This window comes from Anolis carolinensis, chromosome 3 (assembly GCF_035594765.1).
Source record: "Anolis carolinensis isolate JA03-04 chromosome 3, rAnoCar3.1.pri, whole genome shotgun sequence".
NCBI lineage: Eukaryota > Metazoa > Chordata > Lepidosauria > Squamata > Dactyloidae > Anolis > Anolis carolinensis.
In genome coordinates, this window is record NC_085843.1 from 172,942,836 (window position 1) to 172,969,194 (window position 26,359).

The following is a 26,359-nucleotide window of genomic DNA, read 5'->3' on the forward strand; positions in this document are numbered from 1 at the left end:
CGAGGGCAAGAGGGAGGGAGGAAGGGAGGGAGAGAGAGGGGGGGGGCTTGTGTCAGTCCTTGGAAGCTATAGGACACAATGCAAGCTCACACAGGTAGTTCTGTGGAAAAACTTTATTAATGTCTTTCTTGCCAAGATCAACACAAAGCTACTACTAGCCAATTCCCGCCCAGACCACAGCATATCAAACTACTACTTCCCCCCAACCCCCCCCCCCTTTCACATTCACACCTATCTGTCGAAATTCCTTTCCCAGGCTCGAAGACCAGACCAGGCCACAAATCAATCCTCCTAGCCAGATGGCCCTTATCATTTAGGCTATCTCCACTCCCACTGTTCTGGCAGGATGGGAACAGGTCAGCTAGTGTGAATGCTGGGCGATCACATCCTGACAGCTTGAGTTTCATGTCAGGATGCAGAACTAGGGGTCAGGGTGCGTGTGCGTGGGTTTCTTCAAAAGCATCCATCAATCAGCTTCACACCAGCACCCTGATGAATTGGCGAACCTCACCAATTCCTCTAAAGTCAGACTCTGAGACATCTGCAGTCTGAAGTTCAAACATCTATTTAATATTTACAAAGATATTTACAAACCGCAGCAAAAGCCATCGCTCAAAGCTGGCATTTTTCTTTTGCCTCTCTGCACGGCAAAACGCAGCTCAACAAATAAGAAGGCACATTCCACAGTCCGAAGGAAGTTCCGACCTCCAAGTCATGTCTCATAGGTCACAGCAGGCTGTCAGTCGAACTGGCCTGCTATTGACCATTTCATTACTGAAACATACACTTGCAAAACAGCAGAAACACTTGATTTACATTTCATATACACACAACCAAAAATCCAACATTTCAGTTCATCACAACCCCTTCTCTTATCTCTAGGAAAGGTTGGCTTTATTCAAAACCAGCATATGGACCCAGATTGACTCCAAGGGAAAACACCATGAGAAAATAAAGCCCACTTCCCCCAATTCAGGCCATGGTATCAAGAGCATTTAGCATTTTTGTGATCCTCACTGCAGCCCTCAAGTTCTTTGTGGCCTACTTTGAATAAAGACATTATAGATGAATTTGAAATCTCTATAGTCCACAAAAACTTATGCTTTGATAGCTGCATTAGTTTTTGAGATGCCAAAAAGACACTTTGTTATAAATGTCCAGTGGAACGATACTCTGAAACAGGAGAATGGAGGCAAGAGAAAAGGAAAGATGGAATTGTAGGAATGTGAAGTGAGAAAAGGAAAATCTTGATCTACCTATAGTTCCCCAGCAAAATGCTCCACAAACAACAGAAGAAACTGCAAATGAGGTCTTACCAAAGCAGGAATCGTTTCATCAGAGGAATCTTTTTAGAACAGCAGTGAACTGGTGGGGAAAGTATCTGATTTTGTGTGGGGGGCAGAACCCATGCCTGACCTCACATTCAACCAGCAACCCCTCATAAAATCTCAGCATCAAAATTAAGACAGCTGCAAGTCAGTTCAAAGTGTCATGGACAGGTAGGCACCATAGCGGAAGAATGACTTTTGCTATTTCTTGGTCTTTTCATTTTACCTGTGTTTCTGGTTGTTAATAAACACTACAGTAAAATCACTAGAAAACTTAATCTAAGGTAACCATGAAGGTTATTTGCATCGAAATACTGCCATTGTTGTAAGCCGCCTGAGTCCCTTCGGGTGAGAAGGGCGGGATATAAATGTTGGAAATAAAAAAATAAATAAATCTTTGGACAGGCCCTTCTGTGCCTTCAATATCATTTGGCATTGCTTTGCACATGATAGTGGTTATGTAAACAGTGAGTTGGGGAATGCTTATCTCTTCTTTAAAACACCTTGGCCTTGACTTGCTTGCCTGTCATTCTCAATGTTTTCACAGTAGGTGTTTGATATTATCTTCAGCTTACTGGCAGGTTCCTAACTTAAAAGAAGAATCAAGCTTCTTCTCAGTAGGAGATGGCCAAAGAATCTTGCAGCATCTTAGTAAGAAACAAATTTATTAGCGCAGGAGCTTTTGTGGGCTACAATATATTTCATCAGGTTATCTGGAAATGTTATTCTGAGGTCTTTCTCACACAACATAATTTTAGTACGTTATGACCACTTTAAGTGCCATGGCTGCAATCTTAGGATTTGAAGTTTCAGAACTCCCAGCCAGAGGGTTCTATCTCTTCGTCCAATGACACAGAATGCAACCATGACAATTAAACAGTACCAAAGTGATATAACTGTGTACTGTGAAACAGAGCCACATTCTTTCTCAATCTGCTTTCCCTCCTTGGGCAAAGTATGACTTCCACCACTTGAGAGATTTTTACTTTGCTCTTTAATGGATAAAATCTTCCAGGACTAAGGAAAAGAGAGCACATAATTGCACATACACAAAATAGTTCAAGGCACATGGATAAAAGCAATTCTCTCAATGTACTCAATGTACTTAAAATCGGCCGTATTCAAAAATTGCCACTTATGTTAAGGCCACTCAGAAATTTGTTTTTCAAAAGCAATTCTTGGTTGGTTAGAGAAATGGCTGATAAATAGAAACATTGCCTCCATCAGTTCATTCAATCACACATGAGTCAAGACTGGAGGACAGAATCTTGAAATTTAATTTCAAATTAAAAGAATCCCCACAAAACTACTATATTTCACACAAAATGCATTGTTTTCTGTGCAAAAGGCTTTTATCTCAGAAACTGGTATCTGCAGATAGCGAGGTTTTCTTGTGCAAATGAATGGAGTGTTTAAAATAATAAATATGCCATAGGTATCATAATTTTGCCTGGAGAAATTTGAACAAACATTTGTAATTATTCATTCTTGGACGTGTGATTGAAATTAGAGAAGAATTGTGTGATTATATTGTTCTATAGAACTGAATGGGGTTCTGAATGGAGTACATCTAATGCAAATATATGTGTAGGTTCCTTCTGTAGATATTGGAAGGAGATCTTGGAAATATCAAGGGAAACAAAATGTTGACAGGAAGAGCTCACCTTCTGTTCCGACAATCAGTGGGAACAAGTTTTCACTAGGCAGCCTGCTAATTGCAATCTTAGTAGAGAAACATGCATCATTCTAGGCTATCAGGTTTCTGTAGAATTGTATATAGAATAGATATTTTCAATACTATCTCAACTTGCAATTCATCCATAGATTTGTGTAAGAGCACTTCTATTTTAATGCATTCCTTTCCATTGGCTTCTGAAGAAGGTTGTTTACTTATGAGAACTTCTTTCTTCAGACCACAGCTGGCAAATTGTAACATAAAAATTCTCTATTAAATCACTGAAATTAGAACTACTCTAAGCAACAATCCATGGATGTACCAAATGGGGCACTGGATCAATTGATGGATGTATCACAGAGAACAGACACTACATACCTCCTGAGAAGTCTATAAATAATAGCATCACACTTCTTGGGGGAGCAGTCATTTTATTTAAGTGTAGGTTGGTTTGGGAAGTTGCTCACCAGATCTGTCAAACAAGACCTTGTAGTGACACAAGTATTATTGCAATATATTCTGAGCTCTTTTTGCTTAGCACAATCGCTGAAAGGATTCATTTCATATGTTTAATATATGTGGCCTTCCCCTTAGAGTACGGTTCTGGAATTTCTTATATCACATGCTGCATTCCCTTTTGGTAATTTTTTAGATGACGTACTGATGACTGTTGGGGTCAAAATCAGAGGTGAGAGGCCTCAGAAAAATACTGGGCAGAGAAAAGGCACCATAACTTCCTTCCTAACCATTAATTTGTTTTGCACAAGGATTGACCAGTAGTAGAAGGATTTTGCCATTTGCTCAATCAGGCCAAATAACTTCCTGTCCCTGCACTCTTCCCATAACAACTATCCCTATGTATGCTTTCCAGCTATCATACTGTACAAAAATGAAAATACTAGCAGTGTTTTAAGAGCAGCAAAATATCCACACTTTTTGCCATTGCATTTTCTTTTTCCCCCAAAGTGCTATAATTTGGAATGTTTGGATTCCAAGTTCCATGAAGATTTACAGTCCATGCAGCACCAGCCATGCTCCTTCCAAGCATACAAATTCCTATTGTGTTTAAATGCAGAAGTGGCTCGTTCAGTGCTTTCAATCCTAGCTTGAGGCACCACAATAATATTTTATAGCAGATACTTATTGTCTCAGAAAGGTGCTTTACAATTCTGGCTTGGAAGTTTTCTCTTATAATTAGAGACAGATTACTTGAAGGGCAAGTCTCGTAATGAAACTTCCTAGATATATAGCCTCATCTTCTAGATGTCTACTTAGAAGTTACTCCTGTTGAGTCTAGTGGATATTGCTCTCAAATAACAAACACTGGGTCATAGTTTTAAACTTTTTAAAAAAGATGTAAGCTACAGATCTCCTCCAGAAAAGCTATGCGTAAAGCCCTGTTTTTTTTCCCTAACCATTTCAGAATGAACTCTTGTGTACATTTTTGGGGTGAAGATCACATTGAAAGCACTGGAAACATCTTTCAAGTAAATATGTGGAGTGTTGCACCAGCAAATATACAAGTCCTATCTATACAACTTATATTAAAATATTTGTGTTTATCCCACTTTTCTCAAAGCACCTACCTAGTGTTGTTCTTTCACATCTTCAAAATAATCTGGAGAAGACAGATTGTCACTCAGTATGCTATGCAACTAAAGAAAGAATTAAATTTGGGATTTTTTTTTTGCTCAAGCCCATCATAATCTCCTACCCTGTTTCCCCTAAAATAAGACATCCCCAGAAAATAAGACCTAGTAGAGGTTTTGCTGAATTTCTAAATATAAGGCCTCCCCCAAAAGTTAGACCTAGCAAAGTTTTTGTTTTGAAGCATGCCCATCGAACAGAACACCAGAGCATGCAGGATCGATAAATGTACGTACCATATACATGGAAATAATGGTAGTAACAAGAAATTCTTGATAGGATTCACAGTTTGTCTGGTTATGATGGTTTGTGATGACAACTACTGTACAGTATATAAGAAATGTTCATTTTTTTGTTCAACAATAAATGTAAATTCTTCTTCATGGAAAAATAAGACATCCCCTGAAAATAAGACCTAATGCATCTTTGGGAGCAAAAATTAATATAAGACACTGTCTTATTTTCGGGGAAACACGGTATATCACACTGGCTCTAAAACATAGTTTTAGAAACTATGATCTTCTGATTGGAGGGTCATTCACACTACAGAATTTTAGTGCCAGGATTCTACATTAACTGCCATTGTTCCCTGCTATAGAATGTTGTAGTGTGCAATTTGGTCAGCCATTGGAGCTTTCTAGCTGTGAATTCCTTAAACTGTCAATCTCAGGATTCCATTAGATGGAACTATGACACTTTAGGTAGAAACATAGTTCTATAGTTCTGTAATGTGAAGCTCCTTGAATATAGTAAATAAGGATTGATCTTGTAAGGCAGGGCATTTTTAATGCCAGTGAGAAGGACAACAGATGGACCTTTTCAACAAGGTATGCCCAGATCCTGATCTTGTATATATTCAGGATTAAGTTACCTCAAAAGCAATACCTTCAAAGATCTTTTGCTGTTTTCCTGTTTTCTTCAACACTGCAGTAAAGCTTTCTGCACTGCTGGGTCTCCCTGTCTTGAATTGTCTTCATGTCTCACCCTCACCCATCTTGCATTTTGGGATCCCGAACTTGGAATTTCAGCAAGCAAAAACTTTAGAGTGCTACTTAATTTGCCTCCTAATTCTCAGAGGTGATGGAGGAAAAAGTTTACACTGCAGGTAGTAGCTGGCAATTCAAATTAAGATGCCTCATTTAAAGAAATTGCTCCATGGATGAATGCGTACCTTGCAGGGAGAGAAAAATAAATTCAAGGACCATTGGGTTGGCATATGTTTGACCTGAAATAGCAGCTCTCTGGGAACCACTACAGGAGCTGGCACTAAGAAGTCTACTTTGGAAAGACTTCAGAGTAAAATACGTTTCCTTTGCCAGGGCTGATCTTGGCCTTTAAAACACATTACACCCATTGTTTAATTAGTGCGAGAAGGGGATTGTTGGATTATTGTTGCTTTAATTGCTCACAGGAGGGTGGGAGCAGTGAAAGCTTTGAAGCAGAAACTCTATAGCCAAGCAAATATAATAGGAACATGATTGTAACATACTGTAGGAATAATATAGCACTTATTTTCATGTATTCCAATGAAGTGTTTTTATGAAAAATCTAGGCCCCAAAGTGGCTTCTGCTTGTCTATACCCCTTCCTCTGCTGTTCAGACAATGTTCAAAGATATGAACAAGGGATAATTTTAATTCAGTTAATCAAAGAGAAAAGGAAAAAGGGCATATTTATGCATCCAGGAACTGGTATTTTGCTCTAGGGGCTGCTATAGTGGTGAATATGCTGCAGGCATTAATCTGAGCTATCTAAATCTTATTTCCTAAATAGGTTCAGCAGTTCAGACAACTTTTTAAAGTTTGGATTGAGACTTGGAATGAATTTGTTGTCTCAACAATATCAAAGCAGTCAACTTTGAGCAATTAACACAAAGTCTGGGTTTGAATCCAGGTGTATTACAGTATCTTAGGGGTAAATTGAGGGTGCTACCTCCTTTTTTGTGAGAAGTTCCTTATCTTTAACATGGTCCTCTCCATACTAAAAACAGCTTATGTATTGATTTTGATCAGTGTTTTTTTGGAGAAAGTTTCAAGTCAGCTCATTTTTTTTTGATAATTTATCACAATTCTTATGTTTTGTATATTCAGAATGGAAAGAACTAACATTTCTTTTTAATGCAGTGGAGTTCAGATTTGAATAATTTCACTATTTGGTGTGGTATCTCATTTGGTTCAATTTCCCTATTCGCATTCCCCTTGATTGCAACTATTTGTAGGGGACAAGTAAATGTGGTGAGGATTAGGGATGGACGGAAATTATGTATACAGGCAGTCCCCAAGTCACAACATTGGACTTACAAACAACTCATGGTTAAGAACATGGGTGAGACAACAGGAATTGAGAGAAATCTGCTCCTCGAAAGGGAAATTCACTGCAGAAAGAGTGGGGAAAAGGTGTCTCCACTAAAGCTTTATTGCTCATGTTTCCAGAACAAGTCATTTTTTCCCAAAATCCATTTATCATAGGGATACAAAGCACAGTGAAATCTTCTGAACAGGGGCACAGGCAGCAAGACAACTATCACAGGGTTGTTAACCCTTCTGTATGCTATCCAAAGCTTTTGTGTGTGTGTGTGTATGTATGTATGTGTGTGTGTGTGTGTGTGTGTGTATATATATATATATATCTATATATATAAAAGAGTGATGGCATCACGGCGATTCACAAAACAACAAAAGTACAGGCCCCCCAACCTCAAAATTTGACAACACAACCCATCATCCACGCCTCAAGGTTGATACAACAAAAAGAAAAGAAAAATAAAGTCCTAATTAGAGGGAGAGCAATAAATTTTTTTATCCAATTGCTGCCAGTTTAGAGGGCTAATCTCTGCCCACTTGGTTGCCTAGCAACCAAGGGACAGCCAGGTTTCAGTTAGGGGACAGGCAGATTTAGGCCTCACTTAGACTTCTTCCACAGATTATCTAAAATTCACTCAGGGAGGAAACAGCCAGGCTTTAAAGCTGCAAGGCCATTACATCCTAATCTTTTTTCCTAATTGCAGCATTCATACTTGCCTCTAACAAACAAAAAAAACCAATCAGAAATATTGTACATTCACAACCTTTAGGAAATAATATCCCCTGATGGCGCAGCGTGTTAAAGCGCTGAGCTGCTGAACTTCTGGACTGAAAGGCCACAGGTTTGAATTGGGGGAGCGGAGAGAGCCCCCACTGTTAGCCCCAGCTTCTGCCAACCCAGAAGTTCAAAAACATGCAAATGTGAGTGCATCAATAGGTACTGCTCCGGCGGGAAGGTAACGCCGCTCCATGCAGTCGTCCCACATGACTTTGGAGGAGTCTACGGACAACGCTGGCTCTTCGGCTTAGAAATGGTGATGAGCACCAACCTCCAGAGTAAGACACGACTGGACTTAATGTCTGGGGAAAACCTTTACCCTTGACCTTAACTACCACCAATTCCTCAATACTTTATTTCCCATACCACCAGACTTCGCCACAGCAACGCGTGGCCAGGCACAGCTAGTATATATATATATATATAGAGAGAGAGAGAGAGAGAGAGTGAGTGAGTGTGTGTGTTACACTTAAAAATGTACCTGTTCTGACTTACATACAAATTGAACTTAAGAACAAACCTACAGAAGCTATCTTGTTTGTAACTTGGGGATTGCCTGTATACGATTAGATCTTTAAACTTGCACATGGTGGTTTTCAACATAAAGCAAGATTTTCTATATTGGAAACAGCATTGTCTGTACACAAAACAATATTTATATGCAGAAATATCTTTTGTGAAAAAAGTGGTTTCCTGTACCAAAAAAACTTGTTTTTTTAGCAAAATAACTATACGTGCATTTTGTGCAAAATGAATAGGCTTTGAAAAATATAGTTTTAAATGACTTTCTCATAGTGGAAAGGAAACTGATCAAATTACTTCTTGCTTCCTTTGAGAAGAAAATTAAAGACAAATTACATACCTAGTGAGGAATCTTAACAGTTGCAGTCCAGCAACATCTAATTTTCATTTTTCCTATAGTAAATATAGGAAGGGAAATTCAGATTCTTTCAATTAATTTAGTGTCTAAAAGCCATTCCAAATGAGACAAACCAACAGGAGGCAGAAAGCTATGAAATTAAGGCAAGGTTGGAATAATTGGGTCTTTTTGAAACCCTCTTACTTTTTTTTTACTTTGTTCACAAAGTGGTTTTCCTCAACTTCACTTACTTGAAGTCTCAGAATTTCAGACATTAGCTCATCTTTAGAATCAGAAGGAGTTTAGTCTTGAAAGCATTATATGGGAGAAACACAGTTTTGTATAATGCCAATTCTCACGATATGTTGGCTAGGGAACAGGCTAGAAAATTGTGAACTGGATTTATTCTCTTAAAAAAATCAACATTGAAGTTCATGCCCATTTTGATGTCCTTTTGAAGTTATTATTACACCACAGTTGATTTTTTCATACATGATCTTCTGCCATATCCCTCATCTGTCATACCGTTGTTGTATTTTTCTTTGATTTTTTTAGCAATTTGCCAAAATGGGAATTTAAGAAACTATATTATTCTTTCCCTTGTGACATACAAAATTGCCTTTTCTCCCTGACCATTTTATTGCTTTGTTTATAGTTCTTGTGCTGCCCATAAAGTCCAAGTATTATAAATAAAGTACTTGAGTTCTAAAGAAACAGTTTTAAAAAACACCCTTAATGAATACAAATGCCTCTAATCTATTTTGCGAAACTTCAAATAAAACTTGTAAAATATATTTTGGGTGGTTGATATTGTTTTCTCCTTCACCAGGCACTTAATGGAACATTGTGAAGTCTTTCACCTTCGGTTTAAATTCTCTTCTTCTCCATCCATCCATCCATCCAGTGTCTACTGAAGGACTCGTGGATACAGTGTACATTGTCCAAAGGAAATTTGGCCCAAAGACTAATAAATGAAATACCATTTTATTCAGAGTATTGAGTTCATTTGTTGCTTGAGGTGAGAATAGCAAATGTCTTACCTGATCCACTAAAGTCGGGATGCCAAGTGCATTGAAAGTTATTTTGGCACGTGAGGCAGAAAATGTGCTTTTTGACAGACATGGTAGACAAGCAAGTGCATTGAAAGTTATTTTGGCACGTGAGGCAGAAAATGTGCTTTTTGACAGACATGGTAGACAAGCAAGTCTCCCCAACCAATACACTGAATAGGTAACAATTCATCTTTTATGATATTTCAAAAATCTTCCCTGCGATGGCTACTTTATTGGATAGAGTCAAATCATCAGCATTATCATTCCTTCTAATATAATGGTTGCAAGCAGAAAACATAGGAGCATACCTGAGTTCATACATATTTACTGTATTTCATCACATAATAATTGCCTTTGCATAATAGCTGAACTTCCATTTTTGGTTACCAAAGACAGAATTTTTGTATCCCTTGCATAAAGGTTGCACTCTTCATTCACTCGCTCATTCACCTGTCCCCTTGGAGCTGTGAGGCTTCACTCATCTGTGTGCCTGCCTCTTTGAAGCGATGAGGCCCCTGCTGCCATCTGAGTGAAGCCCTATAGCTCAAAAAGGCTAGTGTACAAGTGAGTGAAGTATCACTTGACCGTGTACCCATCCCGTTGGAAAGGAAATGGGGCAGGCATGCGGGTGAGTGAAGCTACATCTGTTCACACACTCACCCCCTTTCCACCTATAGCGCTTCACTCAGCTTCCGGCCGAGTGAAGCCCCATAGCTCCAAAGGGATGGGTGTTTTGGGAAGTGATTCACCTGCATGCCCACTGCCTTTCCTTTCTGTGCCAAAGGGATAGGCACCCTGGTGAATGTTCATTTACCCATGCACCCACACACTTTCCATCTACGGGGTTTCATTTGACTGCCAATTGAGTGAAATTCCATAGTTGGAAAAAAAATAATCATATAATAATCAACCCCCCTTCTTTTTGACAAAAACAAAAGGAATACAAATTGTGACTATTATACAATGAAATATGGTATGTACATAATTCATAGATTATATCAGTTCATCTGCCAAAAACTAAGGATTTTTTAAGGCCGAGTACAACATTAATTACATTTTCACATACATACCATGCTCTCTTCCCATACATGGTTTCACAGATCAAGAAAACTTCCTATTTTAATTCTCAAATTATAATATTCCTGGAAAGCACATACAATTTCTACTCAAGATTCCATAGTCTGGGAGCAGCCACTATGAAGGCACTCTCACAAGTCTTTGCAAGACAGATCTGTGTTTATGGTGGGACTTGGAGAAAGTCTTCCATCCAGGATGTTAACATTTGGCCAGACTGGTATCAGGAGACACAGTAAGACCACCCATATCCATAACACAATTTCATCTCCTCACATCTAACAACATATATTTTCTCTAGGAATTTTCTAGGTCCTCCAGCACGACTCTATGATAACTACCAGTAGAAGTCATTCATTTTAATAGAGTTCACTATTATTCATGGTTTTCTGTTTTCATTGTAAGTTCAGAAATGTATCCCCCATGGGTATGGGGATTATAGCATACAGTCTTTCAGATTGTCTGGACCCAAGCCTTATAGAGATTTGTAAGTCATAACCAGCATTTTGAATTCTGTTGTATCCTGCAGATATTTGGAAATCTTTAGATGTCTAAATAACTAGCTAAACTTTGATTAAAAGCAAACCAAACAACAATAACAACCACCACCACCGCCTTGATATTTTGGAATGGAACCATACCAGTTAAAGAGAAAGTAAACTGTTTTAAATCTGTAATGGAGATCAGAGATCAAGGAACTTCTTGACACTAAGAGTAGTTCAGCAATGGAACTTATTGCATGAAAAGGTAGTGGAACCTCTTTCTCAGGACAGCTACTTGTTAGCAATGTTTTAGCTGGAGATCCTGAAGAAAGTTGGATTTGATGGCCTATGAAGTCTCATCCCTTACAACTGTATGGTTTTATGATTCTGTTACACTATCTCTGATAGGTTCCAGTAAACCCCTCAAACTAATCAGGACATTAGGCACATAAACATAGGGAAGTAAATTTCCATAAATATCTACACGCAGTATTTACAATTCAATCTCAATTTCTCCCTTCATGGTGATAAAGGGGCAAGTTCAGTATTCGGGCCCACTTGAAATGTATCCCTTTATCTATGCTTTTACTCATTTTGATAAAGATGTATATATTAACAAGTTGTCAGTATTTCAGTGTTATTTTTTTTAGCACAGTCACATGGAATGCAAAAGCATTAAACATAAGTCAAACAACAGAGCACCAATTTAAACTATATTTACTGTATAATAACAAAGTAAAAAATAAATGGTTGAATTAACAATGTCAAGTTTAAAAGAATATCATTGGTTAGACCACGCATGTCAAAGTTAAGGTTTGCCAGCTGAATCTGGCCCGTCATGTCATTTTGTGTGGCCCTCCAGATGCTGGACAACAACTCTGTATTCTTCATCATTAGACATCATGACTAAAGCTGATGGGAGTTGTGATAGCAGTGATTCTCAACCTGTGGGTTGCCAGATGTTTTGGCCTTCAACTCCCACAAATCCTAACAGCTGGTAAACTGGCTGGGATTTCTGGAAGTTGTAGACCAAAACACCTGGGGACCCACAGGTTGAGAACCACTGTGATCTGGAAGACTGCAGTTTGTTCTGTTGAATTAGGTGTTTGAATTTAACTACAAGGCTTGTGGATATGATGTCTGACTTTAAAATGTCCTTTAATCTTTTCCTAACTTCAGAGCTACAAGTGCTATGGGATTGCAACTCCCATTATCCCCAAAAGTAATGGAAGTTGTCATTCAATAACATCTGGGGACCCAAACTGGGAAAAAAGACCACCAACCACTATGTAAAAAAAAATATAGTTGAGAATCCTCTGTATGGATTCTCTGTCCATGGATTCAACGGCCCTTTGACAAAAACATAAGGCTGATGTGGTCCTTGACAGAAATGGGTTTGACACTCCTGCCTTAAACCATAAGCAATCAAATAAAAAGATTCCACCCCACCCAAACAGATTATCTAAAATGAGGGGCAAGGGAATATAGACTTTGTTTCATAGAACTCCAAAATATCCATTGTCAATAATTAGGGGAACAGTGGTGTCATATATTTGGAGAGAGGCAAAGGTTCCCCATCATTGAAATAAAAGATATGTGGATATAAAAGATGGAGAGTGACCTTCTAAAGGATTGATGAATAGTCTGCTAAAATTCAGTAGAATAATGTTCAGTATTCATTATAACATACCCCCAAACACCTACAATCTCGATGTCATTAAAAAATTCATTTAAAACTCAAATATTTGGGGAAGTAGCACTGAAGTCCTCTCATGCACACCAGGCATTATTATTCAGAGTTAACAAGGTTACACTTGTCCATTTCAGCTAACCACAAAAACACTGAAATTGGATATTTGTAAGTGTATGGGCTAATTTACTCAGTAGAATACATTATAAGGATTGTTGGATGGGATCTAAAGGATCCCAATGAACAAACAGAAGACTCCATCAGCATCTGGGGGAAAAGGCACTGAGTGCATGCCCTAACACTTGCATTCTGTCAATGTCTCATTGCACACCACTCTTGAGTGTTTCCTTAACTTTCAGGGAAGGAGGCTAATATGGACAGAGGAGGAGGTGCTAATACATTGAGCCAAGTCGCACTGAACATGCTGGAATCTGGCTCTACATAAATAAAGGCAGTAGGGCAGAGGCCAATTTTCTGTCCTGGAACCAAGGAGGAATACACAGATTGCTAAAAAAAAAAAAAGCAAGAAAACAAAAGGGGAGAAAAAAGACACACAAATGATCAGAAGTTTGGAAACAATTTGGAAAATATATACTTGCTTAAGAATTAATGTGAAACAATATAGATACTCATGTAGCCAATCTAAAATGCAAAGTTGACACTCCTGTCTGCTTCTTGAAGAGGCAATCCATCTTTTTTGTTTGAGGAAAAAGACCAAAAACAGCTTGGGGGCCTTACATGTGGCATTGAGGCAAGATTATGGGCTTCATCATAAAGGCCAGTTGAAGCATCCTATTTTGCTTGGCATCCGGGAGAAAAGAGAGGGGGAGTGGGGCGAATCTGTCACCCATTAGCAGCTCCCTCTTGGCAGTGCTTTTCCTATCACATGGGGGAAAGTGTTGCCCACCCAGCTAGGTATCCCATGTTGAGCAGAAAACACCAAGGGTGCTTTCACCTTGGTTGGGGGCGGGGCATCCACCAGAAGTCACTTGGCATACTCTGATGTCCGGCATGGGGCTCCATCTATTAGATGTGGTGAAAGCATCCTAGACACTAAGTTCATCCCATCTGATGAGGTCGTATGCCTACTCCTGGACTCAACAAAAGTCAGACCAGACCAGTGGGTCACCTTAGAGCAAATCAGTACTGGTATATCAGACAACAATGTACTTTTTTTTTGTTCTCTGTTTGGAGCCTTGAGTTTCATGTGACCAATTGGGTTTGGCTTTGTGTGAATATTACAAAGCCAGTTCAAACTGAGGGATCTCATTGGTTCTTTATCCATATAGATCTTGGGGATAAAGTGATCAACTTTAAGCCATGAATTTAAGGGAGGTTTATTCATGTCAAATTTTGTGCATTTTTCATAGAGTGGTATAATTCCAACAAATGTTCACGCAGTCGATAATATCAAACAAAATAATAATCTACTGTGTATTATATACAGGTCACAATATAGAATAAAAATTTATGAAAATTTAAAAAAGCATATGTAAAGTTCAGAAAATCATTGATAATTTAGACTGACTTTTTAGCATCTTCTGTCCTTGTGTACACATTCCCAGTAGTAACAATGAACTCACAGGCACTTTACTTTCAAGAAAACATGACCAGGCTGCCAGTTGCCTACCTGCTGTGGCTGGATCAAGGCAAGGAAAAGGTGATGTGCAAGATGTTTAGATTAGAAAAGGAAAATGGAGTGGATGGGAGAAAGGTAGGGGCAAAATGGAGTACCACGAGCAAAGCAGAAGATGAGTTGGAAAAGAGAGGGTTTGAGAAAGAGAGACAGTACTGCATGTGAAGGGGAGGAGGATGAAGGCAGAGGGAAATAGTAATATTATTATTATTATTATTATTATTATTATTATTATTATTATTGTTATTGTTATTATTCGGGAAATAGAGGTCCCGAAAGAACAGCAGGAGGGAAAATGGCAAGGAAAAGGCAGAGGGGAAGGGTGAATGGTGGGCAAGGACAGGCAGGAGCCAGCTAGACAGAGTCTTCATCTCTTTAGCAGTGCTCCAAGGAAGTTGTGGTTACCTTCATAGCTTGTTTACCTCTCCAGGCTCTTGTTGCAGCTGAATTGACTACAGGACAAACTGAGGCACATGGGGCAAAAATATCTGGGAAAATTAATCCCCATTTTTTGCTTTAGTTTAGCACTAAACAGAGGATGGCAGATTTCTTCTAAAAGGATAATTCATCTTCCAAGCTTGATTTCATCCATCTCCACCATACACTCCATCTTCTTTAGAAAGCATTTATAAAGATTTTTAAAGGATTTCTGACAGACTAAACATAATCTCTGGACAAAATATAATTTCAGGTTTGAATATTTTGCACACTTCTGGATAGAGAAAACCCAGATGAGTGCAGAATACTAAACAGAATCATAAAAGTTTAGTGCTGGTATGCCACAACCCCTTTGTGGTCTGATGACAGTGGCAAAGTAATGTGGCTATGCTAACAGGTCCTTGGATATTTGGTTTCTTTTGTGTGCAGAATGTGCTTTGAAAAGCAGCCCAAAGTCAGTAAGTTAGTCTTAATTAAAGAAGTGTTGACAGCTATCTCGAGGGCAGAGTGAACATACAGTAAGTATCACCAAATGAATTATTAATTGCTAAAGTTAAAGAACGAGGACAATTCTAGCTCACACTTCATCAGTAAACCCTTGGGGCTCTGTCAAAGATGTTGATAAAATGGACTTCGAATTTTGGAGGATTAATGTGACATCTGCTGCAGTAACCCAGGCAAAATTCAGCTATAAAGATGTTATTGGAAAGGACAAATTTCACATCTTTCGAGGTGAAAATGTTGCTAATTAGTCTACCACCTCGTAAGGGTGGCACTAATCTTGAGAGAAGATGCCCAGGATTTAGCAGCAATAAAGCAGAGTTTTAACTGACTCTTAAGTTCAGCAAGCACAGCAAATGAAACACAGTACAAATAATTTGATTTTTGGCTGTGCTTCTAGACGGGGGAAAGGAAGTGAAACGTTTCTAAATCTAGTGTTGGGTTTCATTTCCATTTCATCAACCTTACCATGAATTTTGAGCTTCTCTCTTGATTTACTATCCTCTGTGGAGTTGAAAGCTACTTCTGAATCTCAGTTTCTAGGGAACCCTAGGGTCAGATGGCTGAAAAACCGATGTGTTTTAGTAAATGAATCTGTCAGGAATCTTTCACAAGATTGGAGTGCAGAACACCGGCATGTTACTCTGACATAGGACTGGTGTGAGATTATTTTGAGAATAACACACACACACACACACACACACACACACACACACACACACACACATATACACAGTAGAGTCTCACTTATCCAACATAAACGGGCTGGCAGAACGTTGGATAAGCGAATATGTTGGATAATAAGGAGGGATTAAGGAAAAGCCTATTAAACATCAAATTAGGTTATGCTTTTACAAATTAAGCACCAAAACATCAGGTTATACCACAAATTTGACAGAAAAAGTAGTTCAATACACAGTAATTCTATGTAGAAATTACTGTATTTACAAACTTGGCACCAAAATATCACGATGTATTGAAAACATTGACTACAAAAAAGCGCTGGATAATCCAGAATGTTGGATAAGCGAGACTCTACTGTGTGTGTGTGTGTGTGTATTTGTTAGCTCCTATGAGTATCTCTACATTATACTACACACACATCGTATTGAAAGTGAACAGAAAAATGTATTTGGATACATTCAGCAGAGAGAAGTTTTCCCACACAGGCAGTTTTGTTACCTTGACCACAAATCCAGGTTTTCTTTCATATGTGGAAATACATGGATTTGTTCTTTGCATAGTAGTTTATTCCTAAATTGTTTCATGCTGTATTTCATCCACAAAGTGAAAGTGTGGAAAAATAAAATCCTTGAGAAATATTACTACTCCTGATGGCTGATGGTAGTTTTGTTTCTCTTGGAACATTTTTTCCTCAACCAGGCACCTCCAAATCTTCTGGGTTTCAAAGTCTTAGAAACCCACTACATAATTCTGGGGAAACCACACCTTCTCAGTCTCAGGAGAAGGCAATGGCCAATCTCATCTGAATAAGTCTTGCCAAGAAAATGCAATGAAAGTGTTGCCATTTGTTGGTGTCAACTTGAAGGCACATAACAACAACAAAGCAGGGATGACTCAAATTCAAATACTAATTCAGTCACCAAGCTCATGGTATACAAATCACTTACTATCTCAGTCTAACCTACATTATGGGATGCTGGAAGATAATGATACTGTGCAGTGGCAAAAGTGAAGCATATACAGTGGGGAAAAAAGTATTTAGTCAGATACCAATTGTACAAGTTCTCCCACTTAAAAAGATGAGAGGCCTGTAATTGACATCATAGGTAGATCTCAACTATAAGAGACAACATGAGAAAATACATTCAGAAAATCACATTGTCTGATTTTTCACGAATTTATTTGCAAATTATGGTGGAAAATAAGTATTTGGTCAATAACAAATGTTCATCTCAATACCTAGTTATTAGGCATGTCCGATCGATGAAAAAAATTTCAATTTTCGTTTCTAAAGTAGGGGGCGCCGGTGCTTCGATATAGAAAGTATTTCTGAATTTTTCACCCAAAAATTTCGGATATTTCCAAAAATTCGTAATGATTTTAAATGTTTCTAAAATGGCGGATGCGTATGCGCAATCACCAAAAAAAAGGAACCCAGGGGGGGACATTTACAGGGCTCTCCCGCCCTCATTTCTTGAGCTATCCTCATCAAATTTGGTACAGTGGGAGAACACATTCAACACTCTTTGCTCAACAAATTGCAGAACATTTCCTGTCTCCTATGATTTTTGGCAAATTTTCATAACTTTTTATACTACACTATTTTTAATATTTGAAGAAACCTGTTCCTGGTTTGAAAGTCTTATTTCCTGTTAAATTGGGTTCTTATCACTGTGAAAGTCCCTCTTCTACTTGTGTATCTTTGTTTCTGTGACCGGAAATCCACAAAAATGGTGGACATTTGCAGGCACTGGAAATGCCCCCGCTCCTATCTAAAAATAAGCAAGGTGGGGCAGTGATATTTCAGCTTCATAAGACATGGGAGCTCATGTCCCACTCCCACACCCCACCCCTATCTAATAAAAAGCGATGCCTGGGGGTGGTTTTTTTGGGGCAGCCAGGAAAAGGGTGGCTCGGGTCCCACTGTGCAGGGGGGATGGCCACCGTTGGCCGGCCCCACACCACCCCCACCCCATCTAATAATAAGCTGGGCAGGGGGTGGTTCTTTGAGGGCAGCAAGAAAAACGGGGGGCTCGGGTCACACTGCCCAGGGGCACCGGCCACCGTTGGCCAGCCCCACACCACAACCCCCACACCTATTTAATAATATGTGGGGGCAGGGGGTGTAGCCTTTGAGACAGCTACAGACATGAGGGCCCGAGTCCCACTGCCCAGGGGGGCCAGCCACCGTTGGCCGGCCCTACACCACAACCCCCACACCTATTTAATAATATGGGGGGCAGGGGGTGTTGCTTTTCGGACAGCTACAGACATGAGGGCTCGGGTCCCACTCCTTTGGGGATCTGGCCAACCTTGGCCGTCACCCAGCACCGCCCATTTCTTCCAAGAAGCAGGAATTTGCTTCTTGAGTGTCTGTCTCATACCACCGTGTTTGTTGCACCCACAAGGGCCTGCTCCCTTTTTGACATAGAAAGAAGATAGCTCTGTACTCAGAAAGGCCTGACTCTTTCTGTGGCCTTTGCATGATGCTCTAATATACATATCTCTTTTTATGTTTTGAACCTTTATAGTGTTTGCTTATCTCTTTGACAGTGCCAAATTTCCTACCAAGTAGGATTTGACTTATTTATTTATTTATTTACAGTATTTATATTCTGCCCTTCTCACCCCAAAGGGGACTCAGAACAGATTACAATGAACACATATATGGCAAACATTCAATGCCAACAGACAAACAACATTCAGTTTAGACAGACACAGAGGCATTTTAACATCTTTCCAGCTTCACGATTCCGGCCACAGGGGGAGCTGTTGCTTCACCGTCCACTGGTGGCTGTTCTTCCTCATTCTTTTCCTTGTGTTTTGCTGGCAGTTTTATGGTGTTGTAAATTAGTTAAATTAGCCTCCCGCATAAAGCGTACCTAAATTTTCCCTACTTGACAGATGCAACTGTTTTTCGGGGCTGCATAGGTCAACAGCAAGCTGGGGCTATTTTTAATGGTCGGAGGCTTAACCCGACCCGGGCTTCAAACTCATGACCTCTCGGTCAGTAGTGATTTATAGCAGCTGGTTACTAGCCAGCTGCGCCACAGTATGAGAATACTATATGAGAGAGATTACCATTCTCATACTATTCTCATAATAGTATGAGAATGGTAATCTACTATGTCCGAATGTATCAGCATGTCTCTGATGTTCTGTGTTATTTTGAGAGCGAAAATCAAAATCAATAATTTTGTAAGATGACAACAAGGGAGTAAGGTCAGCCACCTGGGCCGAGGAGGAGACCTGCAGTCTAAGGCTCATGTCATCCTGGTCAGTATTGAACTCTGAAAAAAAAACCAACCTGTTCTCTTAATGCACATGTGCCAAACTCAAGGCCCACGGGCCAAATCAGGCCCTCCGTGCCATTTTACATGCCCCTTCAAGATGCTGGACTACAACTCCTGTCTTCGTCATCATTAGACATCCTGACTAGAGCTGATGAGGGTTGGTTGGGATACAGCTTGGCCAGGAGAGTGGGATTTGAATTTAAATACAAGGCCTTTGGCTATGATGTCTGACTTTAAAATATCCTTTGATCCTTTCCCCAATCTCAGAACCACAAGTGCTGCTGGGTCACAATTCCCATCATCCCCAGTCTGCATGGCAAATAATCAAAGGGGATGGGAGTTCTTGGTCAGTAACATCTGGGGACCCAAACTGGGTGAAAACTAAAAAGCACCAATAACTATGTAAATAAAAATTACACTATGCAACATGATTTTTGTTCCTGGGTGATAAATGTCATTTCCTAATTGGTTCGATCATAAAAACATGGGGAAAGTTGCAAAAACTGTCTTTGCGGGAGGGACATCCTGCAGCACAGGTTGCAATAGCTTTTCAATTAATACCTCATAGTGTCTCAACCAATGCAACATAGTTTTGTGGCATGAAAACAAAGTTTTCAAACCACTTTCAAAGACAGGACCATGCAATGAAACAGGAAATAACACTTTCAAATCAGGAACTTTTTTTTCAAATTTTCTTACCTAGTGTTATAGTTGGCCCTCGATATCCACAAATTCTCCATGGAAGCAACAGCCCTTTGAAGGCAACCCTTGGCTGGTTAAGGCTGATGTGGCATCAATGGGAATGAGCTGGACACTCCGGCCTCAATGGATAACTTTAACCCTTTAAGGCTTTTTAGGGGACGTAGAGAGAAAAAGGGGCAGTGGGCATGGAAGAACGAAGCAACTATGTTCACTACCTAGACCAGGCATGGGCCAACTTGGGCCCTCCCTCCAGGTGTTTTGGACTTAAACTCCCACCATTCCTTGCAGCCTCAGGTCCCTTCCTTTCCTTTCCTTTCCTCTTAAGTGGCTGAGAGGGGAAAGGAAAAGGCCTGAGGCTATTAGGAATGGGAGTTGAAGTCCAAAACACCTGGAGGGAGGGCCCAAGTTTGGAAGTCCACAGTCAAGTCTGAGTCAATCACAGAGTAACTAATGAATGGCACCTGTAAGCAATAAAGAATAGGCTGCAGCAGGTGATTTGGTTAAAGGCAATATAAATTAAGCAAGCAACCATGAGAGAGACTTTGGTGTGTGAAGGTATTTGATCTGATTCTGTGAGCCAGTGTGTCAAATATTGCTTTAGAACTGAAGGTACCACGAAAGAAGACGATAGATAGATGATAGATAGATAGATAGATAGAGAGAGAGATAGTGTACTAACTGTATATTTTGGATTATGGAACTACAGTAGAGTCTCACTTATCCAACGTTCTGGATTATCCAAGGCATTTTTGTAATCAATATTTTCAATACATCATGATATTTTGGTGCTAAATTCGTAAATACAGTAATTACTACATAGCATTACTGCCCATGGAACTACTTTTTCTGTCAAATTTGTTGTATAACATGATGTTTTGGTGCTTAATTTGTAAAATAATAACCTAATTTAATGTTTAATAGGCTTTTCCTTAATCTCTCCTTATTATCCAACATATTCACTTATCCAACATTCTGCCAGCCCGTTTACGTTGGATAAGCGAGACTCTACTGTATAAAGAGATAAAAAAGCCGTTGTGGTTAGAATGTTTAATGCTTCTAATCCTGAGATTGCCAGCACTCACTTCTGCTGTGCAGCCTGAAGTTGTACAGTAGAGTCTCACTTATCCAACTTTCACTTATCCAACCTTCTGGATTATCCAATGCAGTCTGCCTCCCCCTCAAATCCACAGCTGTTTCTCTAGGCAGCAAGGACTGAACTTAACTTCTGACAAGGCTGTTACTGTAAGTTCATTTTATGCAATTCTATCTTTATTTTAGTCAATGTTTTTGTAGTCAATGTTTTCAATACATTGCAATGTTTTGGTGCTAGATTCATAAATGGAGCAATTACTATATAAGGTTACCATGTATTGAACTGCTTTTTCTGTTGATTTGTTGTAAAACATGGTGCTTAATTTGTAAAATCATAACATAATTTGACTTTTAATAGGCTTTTCCTTAATCCCTCCTTATTATCCAACATTTTTGCTTATCCAACATTCTGCCAGCCCGTTTATGTTGGATAAGTAAGAGACTACCAGATAGATAGATAGATAGATGATAGATAGATAGTGTGCAAACTGTATATTTTGGATTATGGAACTGTACAGAGATAAAAAGCCTTTGTGGTTGGAATGTTTACTGCTTCTAATCCAGAGGTACTGAGATTATCAGCACTCACTTCAGCCGCCGAGCTTGAAGTTTGTTAAAGTACTTAAAGGCTAGGAAATTTTATTGTTTTTTGTACTTGTAATGTTTTTAATTGATCTGTGTTTTAACTTGTGTTGTTGGGCTTGTCCCCATGTGAACTGCCCTTTGGGGAGATGGAGGTAGGATACAAAAATAATTATTACAGTAGAGTCTCACTTATCCAACACTCGCTTATCCAAGGTTCTGGATTATCCAAGGCATTTTTGTAGTCAATGTTTTCAATATATCATGATATTTTGGTGCTAAATTCATAAATACAGTAAATAGAACATAACATTACTGCGTATTGTACTACTTTTTTTGTCAAATTTGTTGTATAACATGATGTTTTGGTGCTTAATTTGTAAAATCATAACTTAATTTGATGTTTAATAGGCTTTTCCTTAATCCTTATTATCCAAGATATTCACTTATGCAAGGTTCTGCTGGCCCGTTTAGCTTGGATAAGTGAGACTCTACTGTATTATTATTATAAAATTATCCAACAGTAGTTTGGTGAGGCACCAGCAATCTTCAGTGTGGAAGGCTAAAGCGCTGAGCCATCGGGATTAAAATGGTGCCAAATTGCATCCATTATTTAGCAGGCATCACCAAACTTCAGCCTTCCAGGTGTTTGGGCCTCCAACACCCAGAAGCCATAGGCAGCTTGTTTCCAAACAGCTGGAAGGCCACAGTTTGAGGGCACCTGGTGTAGACAGATCCTGAGTCTATGTCCTCAGAGAAATGTTGTGGTTGCTGTTGTTAGATATTTATCCAATGCTTTTTCTTGAGCAGATTTACTCCCAAGACATTTGTTGCCCTGGTCTTCTGCTAAAGCTGAAAGGGGGTGAGGTGCCCAAGGTCCCACGGGGAAATTTCCTTCTGGTTTGAACCTCTTCCAATCCTCAAATATCTGTACTGGCTCTCTGCATATTGAATGACTTTTTCTATCAAATTTGTTGTATAACAATGTTTTGGTGCTTAATTTGTAAAATCATAACCTAATTTGATTAATAGGCTTTTCCTTAATCCCTCCATATTATCCAACATACTCGCTTATCCAACGTTCTGATCTGTTATCCCCAGTAGGAAATACTCAGGTTTAAATTCAAACTTTATCTGTAGGATTTCTCCCAAATTATTGTATATTTTATGCCAGAAGTTTTTTTTACAGTTTTGCAATCCCACCACATGTGAACCCATGTTTTTCCCACATTTCCAACACTTTCCGCTAATCCTTACTATACTTAGCCAGTTTTTCTGGTGTCAGAAACCACATGTAGAACATCTTAAACCAATTTTCTTTGATTTCTGTTGCATATGCATACTTTAATTTCCTTATCCAAATTTCCTCCCACTTTGCCATACTAATTGTATGACCTACTTGCCTTTGCCCATTTTATCATTACTTCCTTCGCCTGTTCTTCCTCTGTTGCCCACATTAATAGTTGTTGATATATTATTTTTATACATTTAGTATCTATCTTTAGAATTTTATCCCAAAACATTTCATTTATTTTGAATCCTTTTCTTTTATCTTCCTTGTAGTTTTCATTAATTTGCCAGTACTGAAACCATGTGATCTTAGGTTCTATTGCTTGGATCTCTTCCTGTGATTTTAATTTAACTTCTTTATTTTTTATTTTTAATAATTGTTTATAGGTTAGCCACTTTTCTCTGGGCATTTCTCTCCTATGGTTTGCCTCGTTTGGCAAGAGCCATATTGGGGTTTTGGTGTAAAATCTCTCCCTGTATTTATTCCATGTTTTAATTAATGAGGCCCTTATAAAGTGATTTTTAAAATTATTTTCTAAATTTGCTTTCCCTCTCCAATGGTAGCTATGCCATCCTCTGCGTAAGATTCCTCCTTCCAGGGCCAGTATCTTCTTATCTAACACAGCTCAATCTTTTACCCAGGTTAGTCTAGCTGCATGTCCAGGAGACCGACTCCCCTTCTTTTCTTATCGTCCCTTAGATTTTGAAAGCTTATTCTCGCTTTCTTGCTTTACCATAAAAATTTCCTTACATCTTTTTGCCAATTGTTAAGTGTCACTTAAGACCTGATTATCTGAAATAGATATACAGTAGAGTCTCACTTATCCAAGACTCGCTTATCCAAGGTTCTGGATTATCCAAGCCATTTTTGTAGTCAATGTTTTCAATATATCATGATATTTTGGTGCTAAATTCGTAAAGACAGTAATTACAATATAACATTACTGTGTATTAAACTACTTTTCTGTCAAATTTGTTGTATAACATGTTTGGGTGCTTAATTTGTAAAATCAATCTAACTTGATGTTTAATAGGATTTTCCTTAATCCCTCCTTATTATCCAAGATAATCGCTTATCCAACATTCTGACGGCCTGTTTATGTTGGATAAGTGAGACTCTACTGTATTTGTATAAGTGTGTGTGTGTGCATGTGAGACAATGAGGCCAATAAGGGGAGAAAGAAGTAACTTCCACAAACTCAGTGACTTGCAGGTCACGCCTGAAAATACATTATCCCTGTCTCAGTGTCACCTTTCTTTATATGTGTTTGTTACAGGATTCACTTTTAAATATCTATATATATTCCTTCAAGGTGTAACCCCGTTCTGGAGCCAATATGTAGCTTCCAACTTCTCCTCACAGGTTACATCAATACAATCTCCAGCTGGCTTTCAGATATGTAGCCCCAGTCCTGTAACTTGACACAAGACTCTCATATACAAGTTGAAACAAAGAAATATTTATTCATGAATTCTTTTGCACAATAAGTGTATTTGTTACAAAGCACTTTACTTCAATTCCACTTGGATGTTATTGTTATTATTGTCCACTCTTTTGGATACATAAAATAGATATTATACAACTTTCAGTACAGTCCAATTTATTTCAACTTTGTTAGGCAACTTTCTTCTCTTCATATTTTTCTCCTCAGTCTTTCTGACTGGATAACTTATATCTTAAAGGCACTCTTTTCCATCAATATTTGAACTGAAAACTTACCTTCAAAGGACTCTCTGTCTCTCAGCTTCACCTGACTGAGGACTCAAATTAGTCTCTTTTTTACTTCAACATTACAATTGAAAGCACAATCTTAGACATGGATCCTATTCCCTCTAGCTCCCTGGCTAGAGACTGAATAATTTTCAAACAGTTCCCCCTTTTTCTTTTCAGGTGGCTCCGCCCCTTCTCTAGCTAGCCACTCTCAACTGGATACATTTCTACTGCAAAACTACGTAGCCATGGTGATGTATTGACCAATCAGATGTAGCCCACTTCTGCCTGCCCTTACCATACATCAATCTTAATAAACATAGACAAAAACTCCATTATAATTAGTTTTTCTGTTACAGGATCCTTACTTAGGCGATCCCTCTTAGTTCGAGGATGATGGTCCTCCATTTCTTGGAAGACACCTGTGCATGATTTTTTTTTAATGTGTGGAAGTCGGTTCACGGCCGGTCAACACACAGTCTTCACAGATTGAGGTCCCAGCAGTGGTGAGATTAACACAACGAGAGTGGCTTCTCAGTCTGTTGCAGCCTTCTTCCGCCTTCACAGCCATTGTAACATGTACCATGTTATCCTCCGCCTGCTCCGTCGTTGAGGTCTTTGGGTCTTCGGATTGTTCTTGGTCTGGATCCTCCCCTGTGGCAACTCCTGGGAGTGTGCGACTCCAGTGGTTGTGCCCTCAGGTTCATTGGAACACGCAAGCCCCCTCACCACATCAAGGAGACAATCCATTGAGGGGGATCCAAAATGAAGTAACAGGTTAAAGAACTGAGCCAAAACTGATAAAATGAATTTCAACAGGGAGAAATGTTAGGTAATCCACTTAGGTAATACAAATGTAATGCACAAATACAGGATGGTTGACACCTGATATGGAATCAGTCCATTTTAAAGGGGTTTATGAGTCTTGGTGTTGCTGAGGACCCCTGGGTAAAATTATTGTTTCCTTCATGCCTGTAGCAGAGAGTTCCAAAGGCTGCAGGCACTTGTTTGGCTCTGTGCACGTTCAGACTACAGACTGCCTATAATTCCTTAATAAAATGGTTACCCTGAACTCTGTGCTTCTTTTGCCTTTCCTTGCTATAATGTATTTTTCCCAGCCATCATGTATCTCTCCTTGCAGCAAAGCAGCCTTTCCTCACTTACTTTCTGGAGAACAGAGCTGACCCGAGCCAAGCCGAGCCAAGCCCTGTGCCGTGCTGAGCCGAGTGCCGTGCCGAGCGCCGTGCCAAGTGCCGTGCCGAGCCGAGCACTGTGCCAAGTGCCGAGCCAACTGCCAAGTGCCATGTGCCGAGTGCTGAGTGCTGAGCCAAGTGCCAAGTGCCGTGCTGAGCTGAGTGCCGAGCCAAGCCAAGTGCCGTGCCGAGCTGAGTGCCATGCTGAGCGTTGAGCCGAGCCGAGTGCTGTGCTGTGCCGAGCGCCGCGCCGCGCCGAGCCGAGCACTGTGCCGTGCCAAGCCCTGTGCCGTGCCGTGCGTCATGCCGAGCTGAGTGCCGTGCCGTGCTTGTTCTTTCTCTATCATTTC